Source organism: Mustela putorius, unplaced genomic scaffold, assembly GCF_011764305.1.
Source record: "Mustela putorius furo isolate JIRA1106 unplaced genomic scaffold, ASM1176430v1.1 tig00003859_pilon_pilon_pilon, whole genome shotgun sequence".
Lineage (NCBI taxonomy): Eukaryota > Metazoa > Chordata > Mammalia > Carnivora > Mustelidae > Mustela > Mustela putorius.
In genome coordinates, this window is record NW_025422011.1 from 33,347,325 (window position 1) to 33,367,178 (window position 19,854).

A 19,854-nucleotide genomic window follows, 5' to 3' on the forward strand; every position below is an offset into this window, starting at 1 on the left:
TAATTATAGCTTTGTGAGGTGCAATTAGCATTGCCTGATGCTGTGTAAGTCTTCACAGTCATTACTTAAGGTTAATTTTCAAATAAGTATCACATGTATGTGTTGTAAATTCAAAAGGTGCACAAAGGTGGCCCATGAAAGCAAGTCTTTTTCCCACCTTCTCTCCTCTTTCCCTAGAGACAGTCGTGGTCACCAGCTCGGGTACTGTAGTCATCTCCTTAATGGCTGTGCATTAGTCCAGTGCAGTGTTTCTCTAACTGCAGGTCAACATTAGTGGGCTGGAAAATCAAGTTAGTGAGGGCTGTACAAACTGAAAATAACAGAGAGCATCACACATGCCGTCTCATACATGCACATTCTACATTACTATATTACATATGTACTTGTTACTCTGGGTCTTGCTCAAAACATAGTTGAAATTTACCATTCTAGTAATGACTGATATGGAGATTGTTCCTAATTTTTCATTATCTTAAATAATGCCAGAGTAGGCATTCTCCCCCTCACACTTCGGATGTTTTTTCTTAGAATAATGTTCTAGAAGTGAGGATACTGGGTCAAAAGATATGAGCATTTTAACTGATCTAGCCAAGTTACTTTCTGAAAACTAGGTCCCCTTTACTATTTAATAAATGCCATCTATATTTTATTTAGTATAGGTTATTTTTATTTTAACACATTTTTCTATGCACTATATGTGTGATATATATTTTAACAAAATGGGGTGATTTATTACTTTTCTCAGTATAGACTTTCCTGTTTTACTAAATATTCTTCTATAAGCCACAATTCTCATTCTGGCATCAGCTTTTCTTGGATGTGAAGAGTGACTGCTCTTCATAACCTTGAGCCATTCTTACTCATTCTTATGATTTGTATTTTATATACTTTTTAAAAAAAGATTTTATTTATTTATTTTTAGAGAAAGAGAGAGAAGGCATGTGTGCTTGAGTGGGGGGGAGGGGCAAAGGGAGAGGGAGAGAGAGAATCTGCAGCAGACCCGCGCTGAGCACAGAGTCTGAAATGGGACTCGATCCCACGATCCTGAGATCACAACCGGAGCCAAAAGCAAGTTGAATGCTCAATTGACTGGGCCACCCAGGCGCCCCTGTATATACTTTTATTTACTGGTCTTTAAATTGACTTTTAAAGAGCTTTTTATTTTTAAATAATTTTAAACTTACAGAAAAGCTGCAGAAACAGCTTTATAGAGCTAGGGTTCAGTTATCAACAAGAAGTTAATAGTAGTGTAATGTCAACTATAGACTTAATTTGGATTTCATTAGTTTTTTCTTTTCCAGGATCTAATCCAGACTCCCACATTACATTTATGTGTTGTGTCTTCTTAATCTCTTCCAATCTGTGGCAGTTCCACAGTCTGTCCTTGTGTTTTGTGACCCTGAGACTTTTGAGGGAGTACTAGTCAGGTATTTTATAGAATATCCCTCAAGTTAGGTTTGTTTGATGTTTTCTTATAATTAGATTGAGGTTATGGATTTTGGGAAGAATGCCACAGAAATGAAATGCTCTTTTCACTACATCATGTCAGGGCTACATGGTGTCAGTATGTCTTATTTAACCCACTGAGCCACCCAGGCGCCCCTCAGTATGTCTTATTATCTTATTAATAATAACATTACCTTTGATCACTTGGAAAAGATAATGTCTGCTAGGTTTCCTCATCATCAAGTTTTTGTTTGTCTGCCTTTGTAATTAAACATTTTGAGAGTGATACTTTGAGACTGTGCAGGTCTCCTATTTCTCTTTAAACTTCTGCCCACTAATTTTAGCAAACAAAAAACATACATAGGTGACCTTTGAACAACATGGATTTTAACTACGCGGGTGCATTTATACATGGATTTTTTTTGGATAAATCCTTTTTTTTTTTTTAGATTTTATTTGTTTGATAGAGAGAGGAAGAGCAGGAACACAAGTAGGGGGAGTGGGAGAGAGAAAGCAGGCTTCTTGCTGAGCAGGGAGCCCGACGTGGGGCTCAGTGTGGGCTCAGTGTGGGGCTCGATCTCATGACCCGGGGATCATGACCTGAGCCTAAGGCAGACGCTTAAACTGAGCCACCCAGGTGCCGCTGGATAAATATATTATAATACTGTGGATGTATTCTCTTTTCATATGATTTTCTTGTTAGCATTTTCTTTTCTCTAGTTTACTTTATTGTAAGAATGTGGTATATAATACACATAACATACAAAATATGTGTTAATGACTTTATGGTATTGGGAAGGCTTCTAGTCTGCAGTAGGTTCTTAGTAGTTAAGTTTTTGGGAAGTCCAAAGTTATTTGAAGATTTTCAACTGCACAAGGGGCCAGTACCCCTAACTCCAGCATTGTTTGTGGGCCAACTGTACCTTCTTTCACGCTGGTCTAATCAATGAGATCAGTGAAAATGGGGTTAATAGCTGGTTATGTTTTTGTCTTATGCACATTAAGATAAATATAAAAGTATTTGACATTTTAAAAATGTTTGTCCATGTACCACTTAAAATGAATCATCTTCTATACATGCCATACGTTGGGAACCCTTGACCCTTCTCAGGTGCTAAGCACCAGATGTTTTGGGTTTTATGGTGACATTATTGATTCCTTATTAATTGGATTGATTTGTTGGTTGGTTTCATTAGTTCATATATTAAAAATGTATTAATTGTGCTTGGTACAGAGTTCTAAGCTAGAATTCAGAGTTAAGACATAGTTCTTGTCCTAGAGAATATTGTAGGCTTATAGGCTAGTAGGAGAATTCAGTTGAATAAGCCTTGTGCACTAAAATACAAGGCAGTGAGCATGGCTAACAATGGAGTAGTAGACTGTTTTAAGTATAGGGGCAATGGATTCTCTATCCATTCCAGGCAGGGAAAATCAGGGGAGATAGCATGGAGGAGGTGACGCGGTCTGGGCCCATATCTCCCACAGCCTTGCCCAGATCTTATTCTGAGGGGTGCTTTTCCTTTCAGGCTTAAGGTTTTGTTTTGTTTTTTTGTTTGTTTGTTATATCATGGAAGAGCTATTTGAGTCCACATTCTTCTTATCCCCCGAGTCCCTTTACTCCCACTTTGTGCTCTACCTCCCCTGTCCTCAAGCTTTGGTCATGACAGGTTAAGATCTTGGTTGAGCTCAGAGTTCCTAGGCAAGTAATTGTGAGAAGCCTGTTCTGGCAAGGTAAAATGGTGCTTTTAAAAGGGGCCTGGAATATTGCCTCCTCAGTCTAGTCTTTCCCTGCCCCAGACTGCATTTATGTGGCCCAGAGTTAAAATGCTCAGACTTAACAAGGGACAGTATTCAGTGGTCTGTGGATTTGAGAGATTCTAGGAAATGAGTGCATACATAAGCATTGAGACAGGTACTCCAAGAGACTGGATCAAGCCACTGAGTATTTTGTGCCCTGGGGAATCTGAATTTTGAGTTTCATGTTGAGGGTTGTAAGCTGAGGAGAGGTGAACTAGCGCTGGGAGGCCGACAGACCAAAGGGGAGTATGCTCAACCCAGTGCGAAGATGTCCAGTAGCCGCTTCGACACAGGGCAGGATAGTTACAGGCTAAATCCCACACTCTTTCAGTTCAGAGCCTTAATGTTGGGTGGGAGGGTGGCAGATGGGTGGGAGGTGGGTGGGATTGGGCAGGAGTAAGGACCCCAGAGAATTTCCTGCCATAAAATGCCAGGACTTGAGCATAGGATAGCTATTTCATCTGTGCAGGCAGAAGCAGAGTATGTGTAGCAGTGGACAGAGACCGTTGGTTTGTTGATTCACAGGTACCGTCGAGGCCATGAGGAGACTGCGTGATTGGCAGTAGGCATATTATCTTTCAAAAGAACGTAGATATTGCCAATTCTTCTGCTCTGTAAAAGCAGCTTTGTCTCAGACCAATGGCTAAGGAACGAGTCCCAGGCAAAGGCTCAGTCTCCTGCGGCCTTTCTCAGGTCATTTCCAAATTTTCCCATCCTGTGTTTGGTGTCTTTCTTCTCTTTTCAGTCTTCTTTAGGTGAGAAGCCTAAATCTCCCATCTTCTCTAGGAGAGGCTGCCTTTTGTGGGGCTGATCTTCGTCTCATCCCAGGCAGATGACTCCAAAGTTCCAGGCTAGGGGCTCTGCTGAAAGGCCTGGAGGAGACTCTGGAGCCCCTGAAACAAGAAGTCTTTCTGGAAGCAGTGGCAGTAGCTGCTTGCGACAGAACAGTTGGACTGAGCAACTGTAACAGAACATCCAAGTTGTAAGGACCCTTAGAGAACACCTAGTTCCAACAGCCCAACAGCCCAGCAGCCTTCTCATTATGTGCAGGGAAAAGCAGAGGCCCTGAGAGGGGCGGGGACTTAGCTCAAGGTCTCACCACCCTGGCAACCAGGACCTGGGCTCGAGTCAGCTGACTCTTTCTCTATTCCTGCATTTTTAATTTTTCCCTTTTTAACCACATTGCTGCTCAGTGGTAGCAGAAGAAAGCTGTAAAGCCCTAAAGGGATGTTGTGTAAACCTGCCTGTTCACACGGCCACCAGAGCCCAGTGGAGAACCGGACAGGACACATACAGATTCCCCTGCTACTTGGGCAGAACTAGATGTCCTCGGTGGAGAGGCGGCTAGACTCCACAGTCTGGCGAGCACTGGAGCTTGGCTCCCAACAGCTGAAGTTCCACTGCATCTCTTAGGCACTCTGGGATCCAACAAGTAATATCAATATAAAAAGTAAGCAACAGCTTACTTTTCTTGAACTCCTTTGATTCTAAAATAAGGAGTGACTTAAACAGATTTACTCCGCTCTTGTGTTTTTAGGTTTAGAATTTCAGTTGCTGTTAAAGAGACAAGAAGATACTATAAACTCTTCTAGTGACCAAATGTAGACTCTAATTATCATACATACATATAAACACACACACACACACACACACACACACAGATATTCTCTTGGTACAGTATAAGTCTGTGCACTCAGATTCCCTCATCTTATGGAGGGGACAGCTTCTGTTTTTGCTTTTAAAAAGTCTTTTTCAAAGATTGATTTATCCCACACACATTAAAAGATTGCCCACTGTGAATGAAATAGAAAAGTTGGTAGACCTCATGGGGCTCATGACCGTGGGGGGACAGGGGTATGAGTGACGGTGATAAAGTGCTGTAAATACCACGAAAAAGGCATCTTCAGACTGCTGTGCGATTGCAGAGCAGACAGACAGACAGAGTCTTCTAAGAGATCAAGAAATATTTCACAGGGGAGGTGATCACTGCGTTGGGCCTTACAAGCAATAAGATTTTGCTTGTTGGTTGGGGGGAGGTCCTCCAATAAAGGTAACAGCATGAGCAGCAAGGAAGGAGCAGTGGGAGAGGAAGAATGCAGTTAAATTATAAAACATAAGATGACTTTTTCAAAGGAAAAATGTCTTTTTCGTAAGCACAGTGACCTGCAACGTAGAGGTAAGAGGAAGTGTTTTTGTCCCTGCACGGAGCTGACCCGAGAGAAGCTTCTCCTCTATGGGAACCTGGCCCTTCCTACACCCTGCTCAGTTTGGCAGTGACACTGGAGGAGGAGTGCCTGCAATGGGTAATGGGAGAGGCTATAAAACCCTGGAGCTCGTCCCTCGAAGAGTGACCTTACGAAGAAATTTCTGGGAAACAAACCACAGGGAGACTTTACAGGAATTTTTGGTCGAGCCCACAGGCAAGGCACATGAGGAGAGGAGATGTAATTACAGTTTGTAAGTCTATGAAAAGAAACAGTGAGTAGCATGGAATAGCTGTTCTAAGTTTCTTCTTCCTGTAGGACAAGAGGAAATGGGTTCTTTGCATTCAGCAGATCTTTATCGAGTGCCAGCTGGGAGCTGGGCCCTATCCTGGATGCACGGAATATGGTGGCAAAACAGTCAGGGTTTCTGCTCCCAAGGAACTCATCAGGGAAAGCTGGCCTTAATAAAAGGGAAATGTATTTTTGTTGGATATTGTGATGAGCGCTATGAAGGATAAATCCTCATTTTGATTGGGGGATCGGGGAAGACCTCTCTGAGGAGGTGAGACACACGTAAGGACAAGGTAAGAGCCAGTTAGGCAGACTGGGGGCAGGGGGAGTGTCCCAGGCCAAGGAGAACAGCTTGGGAAGAATCTGGCCCTTTAGGGGAACTAAAAGAAGGCCTGTGTAGCTAGCACATATAGGTGGAGGGAAGGAAGTATGCTGAGAGGAGACTGGAGAAGGATGAAGCAGGGCCTTCTAGGTCCTGATAAGAATTTAGATTTTATCTCAAGTGCAGTGGGAAGCCATTGAAGTGCGTCAAGCAGGAAATGACAGGATCGGATGTAGATGGGTGATTCAGACAGCGGCATGGTGAAGGGAGCTAGGAGGATGAGAGTGGAAGCTGGGGCAATCCAGGAGGGTTTTAAGTAATCAAGGAAAGGGACTGAGATGGCAGTGGAAGGCAGAAAAATGGACAGACACATTTTGGAAATCGAATTATTTGGAATCAGCAAATGGATTGGATATGGGGAGAGAGATACACACAAAGATGGAAGGGTGTCTCCCAGATTTCTGGCACAAGTATGCATGTGTGCCTTTCAACAGATCCTAGACCCCCCAAGGCTGTAAAAGCCCTATCATTTGGGAAAGGTCACGTAGGGTTGATCTAAGTCCAGCCTTGCAGAGGCAGTGGAGGGATGCAGCTCTCCACTTGCCCTTCCTAGTTCAAAGAGCTTATACCTGCAGCAGCCCAAGCAGGGGTTACAGTTCTTCCATGATGGGCCCTTACGGTCCCCCTCCCCCCTGAGGACAAGGTTCTAAAGAACCTCTGTGAACTGCAGTGTGCCACTAGAGGGAGCATGGCCTGCATTCAGCGCCTGGCCTGGAGGGCTTTTTCGAAGTTGGATTACTTTAGAGACTGACTTGTATCCGCTTCAGTACTCAGCCCAGGCCCCTGGCCCCTCATGGTGCTTAGAAGAATGCCTGACGTATGGTAGGTGCTCAGTAAATGTTAGCTGGTGCTAATATTGTAACTCTGAGTATTATCTTGTTGTGGAAGTGGATGGGCAGCATCTCTTCCTTCTCAGCATGGCTACTCTGAAGTGCGGTGTGCCTTTTCAGGATCAGGAGTTCAGGATCAGGAGAACAGAGGGGTGCCCGTGGGGGATGGGAAGAGGGGGAAGTTTAGGGACCTGATGGTGTTGCACTTGCCATTTCATCCTGTCTTCCATCGCAGACATGGGACACTAGGGCCTGTGAGGGGTTCCTGAGGTGGTGTTTGGCTCAGGTCTGGGCATTTATAGTGGGAGACGGGTCCTTGCTGCCTTTGAAGCTCCGGTGTCTTCACTCCAGCAGTAGTGCCCACCACTTAGGGTTTATACCATCCCATTATTTCCTGTTGCATTTTCTTGACACTTTTCCTCCTTTAGCTCCTGGCATATAGTTAGCTTTATACACACACACACACACACACACACACACACACATTCACCTTTTAAACTCAAGTCAATTAAAATCTCATTTTGAGAATTTCGTGATACATCAGAAGCTAATAAAAACGCAAGGATTCTGCAAGAGATCACTGCATTAAAGATCCCATCAGGACCTCTCTGGCACTGTTCTAGGAAGCAGCATTGAAAAATGTCTTTCTTGAGCCTCAGTGTCCTCCTCTTGGAGAGATACCAAATGCCGTGGGTTTTTGTTTGTGTACATGGTAAAAAATGGCTGAGATGAATGAAAGTCTTAGCTCAGAGCCCAGTTTAAGGAGAATGCTTTCCCACCCATCATCTCTTTTTATGCCCATCCCAGCCCTATCAGTTGCCCGTGGGGTAGGTTTCATAGGTGGAAACTGGGAGAGCCAGACACTTCCAGGGTCTTCTGACCCCTGCTCCACCAGTCCTCCTGCATCTACTCTGCCTAATATACACATGAGGGTTGAAAGGCATTGGTACTATTTCTAGGTCTGTTCTTTCCTGCTTCTGTGACCTGGGGCAAGTCATTTGACCCCTCTTTGAGATTTTCTTTAATCTGTTAAGTTAGTATGATAAGGGGCACCTGGGTGGCTCAGTCATTGGGCGTCTGCCTTTGGCTTGGGTTGTGGTCCCAGGGTCGTGCGATCGGACCCCACATCAGGCTTCCTGCTCTGCAGAAGGCCTGTTTCTCCCTCTCCCACTCCCCCTGTTTGGGCTCCCTTTCTCACTGTGTCTCTCTCTGTCAAATAAATAAATGAAAAATCTGAAAAAAAAAAAGAAATAAAATAAAGTAAAATAAAATAAATTAGTATGGTAATACCAGTGCTAACTTTTAGGTCGGTTGTGTTGAACAGATGAGCCATGATTTATGAGAGTACTTGGGAAAAGTGTAAGGTAATTTATAGCTATGGGGCAGGACTTTCCTCTCTAATCTGTGCACCATTACCTTCCACATCTCATAGATGCTATCGTAGAATCTTCAGACCAACACGATGGTAGTCAGGTCTAATGCATGATGACTCTGAAAGATTCTCCACCTTCCCCTGGGAATTCAGCTTTGTATCTCCATAGCAGTTACCAGAAAAAAATTTAGTTCTTAAGATCAGATGGTAGTGTACTTTAGGGGAAAGGGCCCTGGACTGGAGGCCAGTGGGGCTGGTCTCTTAGTTCTTTGACTGCCTAACTAGCTAGCTAGGTAACTGTGCACTAAACATTTGCTCTCTCTGAGCCTCAGTTTTCCCATCTATACAATGGTAATAATATTGTCCAGTGTATTTTAAATGGTTTGAGGATCAGACAAAACAGTGCATATAAAAGAAGGTCACAAAGCAGAAATGTACATGGCAGGGGCGGCAGGGCGGAGGCCTGAATTGAGGGCCTACTGTGTCCCAGACTCAGTGCTAGCTCTTGGACAGGAATGACGGTATTCCTGGCTGTGACAGCAGCTCCCAGACAGCTGGGGCTTTGGCTGCAGGCCCTCTGCAGGGCAGAGAGATAAGGCTGTGTTTGTATCACGTTTGTTGCTTGGGCTGTGATTCTGGACTTGCCCAGGACTCTTACTGGTCCTGACCTAGTGTCTTTCCTCTCCATTGCAGGAAGATGAGAGACTGCTTGGGCACCAACAATAGTACCACGAGTCCCTGCACCGGTTAAAGCGATCACCACAACCTGGGCAGGCAGCAAGGTAAGCAGAGAGGCCAGTTCAGGCGAGCTCCTGGGATGTGAATGCATTTCCGCCTCAAGTGCTGCCCGGAAAATCCCAAGTGCACAAACAAGTCAAGGCAATGCATCTGGGTCCTCCTACCCCCCACTCCAGGACCCAGAGGAAGGGCTTGCTTCCCCTCCCATGTGCTCCAGCGAGCTCCCTCTCTTCTGGCTAGGATTCCTCTCAAGTTAAAAAAATGAGACACTGGAGGGGAGGAAAACAAGTCCACTCACTGTCTTTCCCATCTCCCATCTGAGCTGTTGAAGCAAGTTCCCAGGAGCTGCCCAGAGCCCTTGTTTGACTGGAAGGGAGGTAGGAGGAGTGGAATGTGTGCAGAACCCGGGCTGATCAAAAGACAGTGCTGTTTCATGGAAGCCTCCCAGAACTGAGAGCGGGGTGAGGGGTGGGGGTGGAGGAGGAGAGAGGAGAGGAGACAGAGAGAGAGAGAGAGAGCACGAGTGAGAGAGAGCGAGCTAGCCGAGCAAGCGCGAGCGCAGGAGCATGCTGGCTGGCGAGAACAGGGTCTCCATGACAACTGGCCTGGCCAGCTAGAAGTGCTCTGCTCACTTGGCTGGAAGGAGCGCCACGAAAGGTCAGAGGAAGGAGCTGTGGGAAGCTCGCAGCAGGTATCGGAGCTTAAGTGAGTGGATTTTGGGGCCCTTGGGCTCCCTTACAGACTGTGGTGCGAGCCAAACTCTGCCAAGCATGGAGTGGGCAGGAAAGCACCGGGACTTTCAGGTAAGGTCAGCTCCGGCTTGGATTGTTTTTTTTTCTCCTTTCCTGGCCGTAGTCTTGGGCTGTTTTCTGGGAGGCAGGCAAATGTCTGTACTCTCTGCTCGGGGTTTGGGGCTCAGGAATGATGTCATGCTTCAACAGTTGGATTCTATTAGCTTAAGGAGGAGGGAAACAGCCAATTTTCTTGACTTTGCAGATCTAGCTGATCTCACTCTTGCTGAACCTGAGGTGTTTAGACTTTTCTGTAGAAATCACCATCTTTTATTTAGCACAAAGGCTTAGGATATTTTACAGAAAGTAAATTTTTATATAGAAAAGGCGAGTTATCATCACTTCAGTATTGTGTTTGAAGTTACTACACGGAAACTCCAGTGTCTTTTGAGTGGCTCGGTTTCTTCTAGTGAACACTGTCTGTTTTGTCTCTTGGTGCTGCTCTGTCTGACCTGTAATGAAAAAAAAAAAAAAAGCCAGTTAACTCAGCTAGGAGCCTGTGGTGAGTTCCCAGTCTCTGGAGCAGTTCTTAGGACAGAGGGACCTTCTTAGGGATATCTAAGCTGAGATCACATGCTTAGTCTCTCTCCCAGGTAATCTGGAAAGAAGCATACTATTCTCCTGCATTAAGGCCCATAGCAGGCTTTCCTAAAAAAAAAATGTATATGGGGTGGAGGCTGGCAGGTGTGTGTATATTTTGGGGTTGGGGGGCCTGTGAAGAGGTTTCCTATATGGGTACCTCTGAGTGAACTCTCAGTAGTGGCTGCTAAGACCCAGCTTGTTGGTGGAGACATGAGGTATTGTGGTTGTGCCAGATGGATACTTTGGGTTAATGTTTTAACTCAAATATCAGGGCATTCACTGTCCATGCTGTGCACTCCTCTTCTGTTTTTCCTATGTTTTGGTAAAGCTGGTTCTGACTTAGAGGAGTGGTGTGTGGTAAGCTCGGTGTGGCCTAGGAGAGGAGACCCTTCCAGAAAGGTGATGGGGTAGCTAGGTTGTTAGTAATCTTATTTGAAGGATTCATGCAGCAGACACTCCCTGCGGTGGGGACCCATCAGGAGATGTGCTTCCGCTTCAGCCATGTTATATCTCAAACTTACTCCTGGGCCTCAGGGAACATTGTGGATGCCTTTGGTTTCTCTGTGGGATGAGGGAACAGCTGCTGTCCTGGCGCTTCGGTTTTTCTTCTTGAACTTTCTGAACAGAATATCTTTTGTATTCTGGCAGACAATGAGGGGGCCTTCTGATTAACTTCGGGTCAGCTTGCCAATAAAGGCAGTGACCATGTCCCCAGTTTGGGCTCCCTGAATGTGTATATGTCTGCATCAGTATTGTGGCCTGAGGGTCCACAGGGGTGAACTCCATGGCCCTGGACCTCAGAGGGGCCACTGCTAAAGTGATGCCTCCTTTTAGTATACCCCCAACAATTCTCTGCTTGGTTGAAACCTCTGTTTTGTTGGGGGGTGGCTATGGCATAGCACTGTTGGTTGGGATTAAATTTGGGGGTTGTGAGGAAGGGGCAGTGCAAATTCAGAATCTGAGTTCTCTGCTTAAGAGGCTGTGGTTGGGCCTCACCTCTTCCCCCTCCCCCGCCCCGACAATGTGAAGATGGCTAGCAGTTGATCATTCTTTTGATATAGCAGAATGGACACTGAATTTGGGGTTAGTAGACTTGAGTCCATGGTCAGATTCTGCTACTTGCCATCAAGGTGGCTGCCAGCAAGTTCGTTAACCTCTGTGACCTTCAGATTTACTAGCTGTGAGATGAGAGATAATGGTATAACTACTTCAACAGGTCTGTTGGGAGGAACAAAAATGAGATAATTTCCATGAAAGTAATTGTAAGCAAGTCAAGTCCTACATAATGTAAGATGCTGCAAATTAGAGCTTGAAGGATGACTCCACTCTCTTCTGAAAAGTCATTTTGCCCCTCTGTTCTGGTTTCCCAATTTATTTTTATTTATTTATTTTTTAAAAAGTTTTTTTATTTATTTCACACACAGAGATCACAAGTAGGCAGAGAGGCAGGCAGAGAGAGGGGGAAGCAGGCTCCCCGCTGAGCAGAGAGCCTGATGTGGGGCTTGATCCCAGGACCCTGGGATCATGATCAGAGCGGAAGGCAGAGGCTTTAACCCACTGAGCCACCCAGGCACTCCTGGTTTCCCAATTTATAAAGTGCCTTTTTCTTTTGTGCATTTGTAAGTAAAAATGAGGGGAAAAAAAACCTTTAAAAAGTTCTTTAAGATATTAAAGGAAATAAATAGTGCTCTCTTTGGGTTGGGAAATAGGGTGATATTCACTATAGGCTTTGAGCCTTATAAATGAGCCTTCAGAGATGAAGCTTTCTTTCCCTTAGGTTACCTGACTCATGTGTTTAGTATAGAAGAGAGGAATTCCAACAGACCCTTTGCTTTTCCAGTGTCCTATAGCTAGCTACCTGCCGGTTATGGTATCATAAATTTCAGTAGCTGGAAGAGAGGCTTCTGATTGTCAGGTTTGTCTCCCTCTTTCTGCTGAGGAAACTGTACTGAGTGGGCAGAGAGGCCTTTTCTCCTGTTCTGGGTTTGAAAGGCAGTGTCTAACTGGCAGGAACAGTTATCGCTCTGAAGGGCTTCTTGGGGGCTGGGCAGCTTTCAGGAACCTGTGTGGCTATAGCTTAGAGGGAAACGAGAAAGAAAGAAAGAAATGAGGAAGTGGGAATTTCAAGGGCAGAGATTCTTGATTTGCAGTGGAACTGTGCCAAGGAACAGAATAGCAGGGGTGGGGAGACTCCAGGCAAGGACACCCGGATCTGATCTCAGGGAGTGTATACGGCTCATGGCATGCTTGGTGGGAACATGGGGAGGGACCCAGCACCCCACCTGCAGCCCCAGCTTTTGTCATAGGACAGGGAAGCTGCCTACCATGCCCTGGAGTGGGCTCTGGGAGGAAGCCCCTGGGAAGACCCTAAGGAGGCAGATTTGTTGTTGTTTAGCAGCAGAGCCTTTCTTCTAGGCAAATCACAGCCCAGCAGCCTCTGAGGTCTGATGGCCAAGTTGTCCATAGCTTAGATTGGGGCTGCAGCTGTTCCCCACTCCCCCTCACCAGCTTCCCAGAGCTGAGTCACACGTTGGATGGATCCCTCCATGTTCTTTAAGGATTAAAAAGTAGTAACATTTCTGTTCTCACTCCTCCTCTCCCCCTTCCTTTACTCCCCTTCCTGCACACTCTCCCTCTGGGCTCCCTCTCTCTAAAATTAGAATAATCAGTTATCCAAGGAAGTTGAAACTTTGAAATGCCTTGGAGGACAGGCCTGGGGCATCCTGAATTCCACTGGCTCTGCCCTGTCACTGCAGTGGAGGGCTTGGGTATAAAGTTTGCAAGGGCTTCCCCAGACTCTAGGTATCATGGCCACACTGCTGGCCTGGAAGTAAGAGAGGCTGTGCTCCATTTCCTACCTAATCTGATTCTAAGAACTACTTTGGGAAGCACCGCTGGGCACCTGAGGGTGGTGGGCGGCTCTGAGTCAGGGACTGCCAGAGCACCTCCCTGCACGCGCAGGTGGGGCTGAGAGACTGAAGAGCATGTCTTCCTGTTGCTTCTCTGGTCTCCTAAATGTCATTGCGCTGGAGGCTCCTGATTTCTAGTGTTGGGCCCAAGAGAGTATACTGAGGCAGCCGAGTACAGGAACTCGTACCTCAGCCTGGGGGAGTATAGGCATCAGCCCTGCAGGCATCAGCCCTGCAGAGCGTTGGCTTGGCCTCCCTGCTCCACTACATTAGCTTGGTAGAAGAGGGTGTTTAGGGTGGGCAGGGGGAGGGGAAGGGGAAATCTGCTGGCAGATAATTGAGTTCTTTGAGTTAGAAGATGCATGGAAAGTGGAGAAGGGGGACAGGGGCATGAAAGAGGGAAAAAAAAAATTAGCATCTGGCACAGTCTGCAGAAATTTCTCTACAAAGCCTGAGGGAGAAATTGTGTTAGTGAGTGCCTTCTCCTGGGGGGTGGGGAGGGAGAGTCTGAGCATCTATTTTTGCTGGGGAGGAGGCTCTGTGTGCATCTGTCTCAGCAAAATACTGGGTGCATCTTGTCTGTCTTACAGGAACATGCCGCGGAATACTGCCTGACAGAAAAATTCCCCGTGAGACCTAGTGTGTTGAGGGGAGAGGAGGAGGTTAAATGAGTCTAGACTACCTTATTGTAGGATTTCTCCAAAGATCCCTTCTCTTATTATTTTTGGCTCCAATATACTGTCGAAATTATCACAATAATCTTCTCATTTAAAAATTGCCCATGTGTTAGATTGTACTGTCTCTATTTTTTTTAAAGATTTTATTTATTTATTTGACAGATTTGACAGAGATCACAAGTAGAGAGGCAGTGAGAGAGAGAGAGAGAGAGGAGGAAGCAGGGTCCCCACAGAGCAGAGAGCCTGATGTGAGGCTCAATCCCAGGACCATGGGATCATGACCTGAGCTGAAGGCAGAGACTTTACCCCACTGAGCCACCCAGGCGCCCTGTACTGTCTCTATTAAGGGTGAATTATATGCAATTATATACCTTTTTAAGCAAAGCTGACTTGCATCTAAGGGTTTGTCATGAAACCACGTATCTCTCAAAGATGCAGATTCTTGTGTGTGACTTGTCACTGAAGGCGTTTGTAGGTGAGCTGGAGGTTGATTAATGGGAAGGAGCACAGTGAATAAAGGACTGTTTGACCCTTGGGAAAATGAGATGAACAGGGGGCTTTGGGAGACTAGGAAGAAACAGGAGAGAGGCTCTGGGCAAAGGGATTGGGGGTGTGGGAGGAAACTAGTTCTGAGGAACAGCAGGGGGGTAGAAGGCAGTACCTGGGCTGCTCTAGGAGGCCTTCGCAATTTAGCAGAAGGTTGCACTGCCCCCAGGGGATCCAAGGAGACCGTGTCCTAGCAATCAGGGGGTTGACGCTCTGTTCCTTTGTTCCTGGGTTTGGAGGCATCTTTGGCGCCCATGTGCCCTCTTGTTCTGCCCACCCGTTTTGTCAATGAATAAGGAGGGCCTGGGCCAAGAGCTAGTATTGAGTGTGAACTTGATGTTGTCACCAGGTGTTGTATCGTAGTTATTTCCTCCCCGAAGTGAGCCTCCGTCTCTGTGATGAAGAGAGAAGAAACATAGGCCTGCTGAAGTTAGGGTTTTGCAGTAGGGTTAATGACCATCTCGTGCTTTAGGCTGGGAAGAAGGCAGAACATCCTAACTCTTAGAAGCTGATATAAAGCACTATTTGAATGATGGAAGAGAGCCAACTAAAAAGGACTGGAGATAGGAGGGAGAGGTCGAAGCTTCTCTCAGTGTCAACAGATCAGACGTTGTGGGGGGAAGGAAAAAGGTAAGGGGAAAACTGGAAAGAAAACTATATAGTTTTCTATATATATAAAACTTAGAGTTTTCAGAACTCTTCAGCCTTTTCGAGGAAGTGAGTTCTGGTGTGCTCATTTATGTCTTGGAACACAGGCTCCCTTATGCAGTTCTGACAGTTGAGTTTTAAAACTTGCTTTTAAGTGAGTCAGCCTGTGTTTGTTCAGCTCTCAGGGACTCTTGATCCTTAGTGCGTGTGGTGGAACGACCCATCAGCACTAACGTGGGCATATCAGTGCTTCGAGGTGCAGCGGCGAATAGCTGGCACTTGTGGGCCATGCCCGCCTAGGTTTAGAGCCCAATGTTATAGCTACTATCTGTGTGACCTTGGGCAAGTTGTTGAATCTCCCTGAGCCTCTGTTTTCTGTGAGGTATCTGTAAAATGGATATAATAGCAGTACTTAACTTGTGAGAGTTTTGCTGAGGATTGAATGAAATATTACATGGAAATTTCTCAGCCCAGCACCTGGCACTTAGTAAATGTTCAGTGCTTTCCCATATTATTATCAACCTAGAGCAGCATTTTGAAGAGTAAGGCTGGCATCTCTTAATCAGGTTGGGATTACAATGCAGGAAAGTCAAATCAGATTCCATATCTTTCTTTCTTTAAAGATTTTACTTATTTTTTTTTTTAAATTTTTTGTTATTTTTTTTTAAAGATTTTATTTATTTATTTGACAGAGAGAGATCACAAGTAGGTAGAGACGCAGGCTCTCTGCTGAGCAGAGAGGTGGACGCGGGACTCGATCCCAGGACCCCGAGATCATGACCTGAGCCGAAGGCAGCGGCTTAACCCACTGAGCCACCCAGGCGCCCTTATTTAGTTTTTTTTGAGAGAGAGAGAGAGCGAGAGCACGAGCAGGGGGCAGGGAGAAGGAGAAGCAGATTCGTTGCTGAGCAGAGAGCCTGATGCAGGGTTCGATCCCAGGACCCTGGGACCATGACCTGAGCCAAAGGCAGATGCTTAACCGACGGAACCATCCAGGTGCCCCAAATCAGATTCTTCTTTTAGAAGTTTATACTTGGTGTTTCCTTCACCTTTCTGTCAAAACCTCAGGAGAGTCTCCATGGTCGTTAGCCTTCACTGTCCTGGGAGACGAGAACTGCTTCTTGCCTGCTGCTTTCCCTGTAGGCCTACCCATGCAGGGCCCTAGGTCCTCCTTTGCCCAGCACTGGCTGCCCTTCACAAGCTGCTGTTGGTGCTCTAGACGCAGGCTATCCCAGCACTCCTCACCTCTACTTCGTGAATTCTGTTTATCATCCTTGGAAACCCAGCGTAGAGCATAGGCTTTGCAGCCAGCTCTGGAAGGCTGTAGTCTGGCTCTTCCTGTTATTATCTGTGGATGTCTGGCAAGTTAATTTTATAAACCTTATTGTCTGCAGCTGTAAATTGGGAGTAAAATGGTACTCATCTCAAAGGTTTGCTACAAGGATTAAATGAATTTATAGAAAGTACTTCGTTTAGTTGCTGGCACAAATATGCTCTTGGTAACTGTTCACTGTGATAGTTGTTTGAGATCCCTCCCTCTGTGTTTTCCTCTGCCTCCATACAGCAGTACAGAGAGCCCTGGTCAGGTCAGCAGATCTGAGCGATAGTCCTGGCTCTATCTGTGACTTGTCAGGTGACCTTGGGGAAGTCACCTTGGCTTCTCTAGACTTTAGTTTCCTCTTCTAAACGGCAGAAGGTTTAGATTGAGGTTTGTTTTTTTTTTTTTAAAGATTTTATTTATTTATTTGACAGAGAGAAATCACAAGTAGATGGAGAGGCAGGCAGAGAGAGAGGAGGAAGCAGGCTCCCTGCTGAGCAGAGAGCCCGATGCGGGACTCGATCCCAGGACCCTGAGATCATGACCTGAGCCGAAGGCAGCGGTTTAACCCACTGAGCTACCCAGGCGCCCCTAGATTGAGGGTTTTCATTGACATTCTGACTTGATTCTTAAATGCATGTGTCTTATCTTACCAACAGATTCCCTGAAGTTGTATAAAATTAATCGTAATATTTTATACATTTTATTTCCCCAAAGTGGCCAACATATATACCTTTTGCTTAAAAAACATTTGAGAAGCTTTTTTTAAAAAATCCCATCAGCTGGAATCTAGGAAGCATTTGACTTGGTTCTCGTAACTTGGAGCCTGGGATCTTGTTCTCAGAGGCGCAGGGCTTGGCTGTAACAACTTGAAAAGAGTGTCCAGCATTTAGTGAGTTAGAAAGTCTACCAGCTTAGTAAGAAAGGAGGTGGATTTCACTTGGTGCTGCTGGGAAAATTTTGGTCGACAGATGTTTGGAGGTACTTATTGGTTGTGCTGTATAGACTCAGATCAGCCCTGTAAATAAATACTGCCGTCACTGTTTCCTTCTCTCCATGGAGAAAAATGGCAGTGTTTCCTGGCTGACCCTCTCTCTCCCTTAGAGTCTGAAGTGAGTCAGTGGTGCTCAAAGACAGATCTGTGTGTTAGGATAAGAGACGTCTAACAAAAGGGTGATACTTAGAGCCTGGGCTCTGGGGTCACACAGTTGGGGTTCATATTCTGGCTCTGCCACTTACTCCGTCTAAGATCTTGGGTGAATTGTGTAGCTTGTCCATGCCCCACTTCCTTTTCCGTGAAACTGTGAGTCCTATTTCACAGAGTTGTGGTAAGGCCTAAGTGTCACGTGCTTAGGATAGTACTTCGTATCTGGTGCTGAATGAAATACAAGCATTGACTGTTAGATTTCTTCTTCCCTTGTAAGCCAAGCAGAGCTTGTTTCCAAGTGGCTGGTCTGTCTGGTTTGTTATGCTGAGAAATGGTGGACAAAATCCGCTTCTTTGTCATAGACAGACATCTCTAGTATCAGGAGAGCAGTGCTAAGTGTCCTGCAAACAGTACAGAGATCATAGCTCTTGTACTTTGCTTTTGCAAAGACATATATAAACCAGAAAGGGAATCTGAGTTAAAGAGCATTTAGGTTGAAAGGATCCACTCTGACGTGTAACCTATGTTATATGGCACTGGAGTTAGGGACAGGCAGAACTCTGGGTAAAAGAACAAGGTGGGAAGTGGGCTGAGGGAGAGATGGAGCTAGGTAATGAAGAGTGGTGAGTATTTCTGGGCAAGTGGTAGTGGCTTCCACGGTAAGCCCTGTGGAGAACCTCCTGGGACTCTCCCTTCCCAGAGGCACCTTGACTTCCCAGCCCCAGGTGAGAATTGCCCCCACAGTGATCACTCAGACCAGTCTCAGGGGAGCAGTGAATTGGGATGAGGTGGTTCTTATCTGTTCCTAACTAGAAGGAATAGCATGAGTAGCTTGGTGTATCTTATCTACAAGTGTAATTATAAAGAGATTTCCTTTTCCAACTGCAAGAAACAGGAACTTTTGCTGCCAAACTTAGCGGCATGTTTTAAGTCCTTCAAATCTCCTCTGAGTGCTACCAAAGCTCTGAGCTTTGTTGTTATCTCTTGTTGAAATATAGCCTGGAAAGGTCATCTCAACAGTGCCAATTTATGGGCCTTGCTGAACCCAGGCAGGCCTCGGGTATAGTGGGGAGTTCCTGGGAGTAGGTGCTTCACAGATTTTCCCTTTGAGTCAGGTTGTTTATAATTTAAGGTTCCTTTTGCTTTAGAAGATCAAACTCTGCATATTAGGGCCAAACATTTTACTTCTTCTGTTTTCCTTCTGTAGGCAGGAGCTCTGATTCCACAGTAACTCCCTGTATGGTGGGGAGCCTTGATGGTAATTACGCCGCCAAAACCATGCCTGGCACTCCTCCCTGGAGGTTGGTTTTCTCAGCACAAGTTATACCAGGATCCTTCACCCTATTTAGTTTATTAGTAGTTTTTTACTTACACTGTGTGTTTTGAAGGAGCGATTAAAAGAGGTGAAGACCACATGGTGTAGAAACCACACATAGGTTTTTGCACTCATTCGTAAAGATCTGAAGAAAAGAAGGTCAGACCCGTGTGTGCATGTACAGTACTCTGTCCCTTGGCAAAGTGGATGCAAATAGGGAAAGGAAACTAAAGAACCTAACTGACCCCAGCAACTGTAAAGAAGTGTGGCACTTGAGTGTGACAGAAAATACCTGGGACAGCTGAGGTGAACTTGGCAATGGCAGTGACCTTGGTTGGCAGTATGTGACTTGGCTAACTCAGCTGCTCTGTTTAAAGAATTGAGGCTTTGGAATCTAAGAAGGAAAGAGAGCACTGAAATTTTTTATTTTCTTTGCCTCCCTCTAACCCTGATTCACTTACCCGTCTGGGTTCAGACACCCGTGGAAAGACTGCCAGCTAAATTGCTGTTTTTGAAGTGGTGCGGGCAGCACTGTCCTCTCCAAGTCTCTGTATCTCTGGGTTGGAGTCCTCACTGCCTCCCAAGAGTGAGTTATTGCTCATTTGTGCTGGGAGAGCCGGCTGGGAGAAGACTGGTGGTGAGAAGGGCAGTGGGTTAAACTCTGAGGAAGTGCCCGAAGGGAAGTGGCAGGGATCAGGTTAAAAAGAAAACAGTAAGGAACAACTGGGGATGTTTGTCTTATTTAAATCTCATCAAATAGAAGTAGAAAAGCTTTTTTTTTTTTTTTTTTTTTTTTTAAGATTTTATTTATTTGGGAGAGAGAAAAAGTGAGAGAAAGAGAGAGTGAGTGCCCAAGCAGGG

General features: G+C 45.7%; 1 protein-coding gene across 7 annotated transcripts in view; it reads left to right on the forward strand.

Moving 5' to 3' along the window:
• Positions 1-19,854, forward strand: part of DENND2B (DENN domain containing 2B) — a 173,270-nt gene that overhangs the window by 60,938 nt on the left and 92,478 nt on the right. For 6 of the 7 annotated variants that reach the window (XM_045065852.1, XM_004751927.3, XM_004751930.3 and 3 more), the window contains one exon: positions 9,016-9,104. The gene's annotated coding sequence lies outside the window, so the exon portion shown is untranslated. Of the gene's footprint in view, positions 1-9,015; positions 9,105-9,475; positions 9,864-19,854 lie in introns of those variants that run through there. The other variant, XM_004751929.3, reaches the window with a different exon arrangement.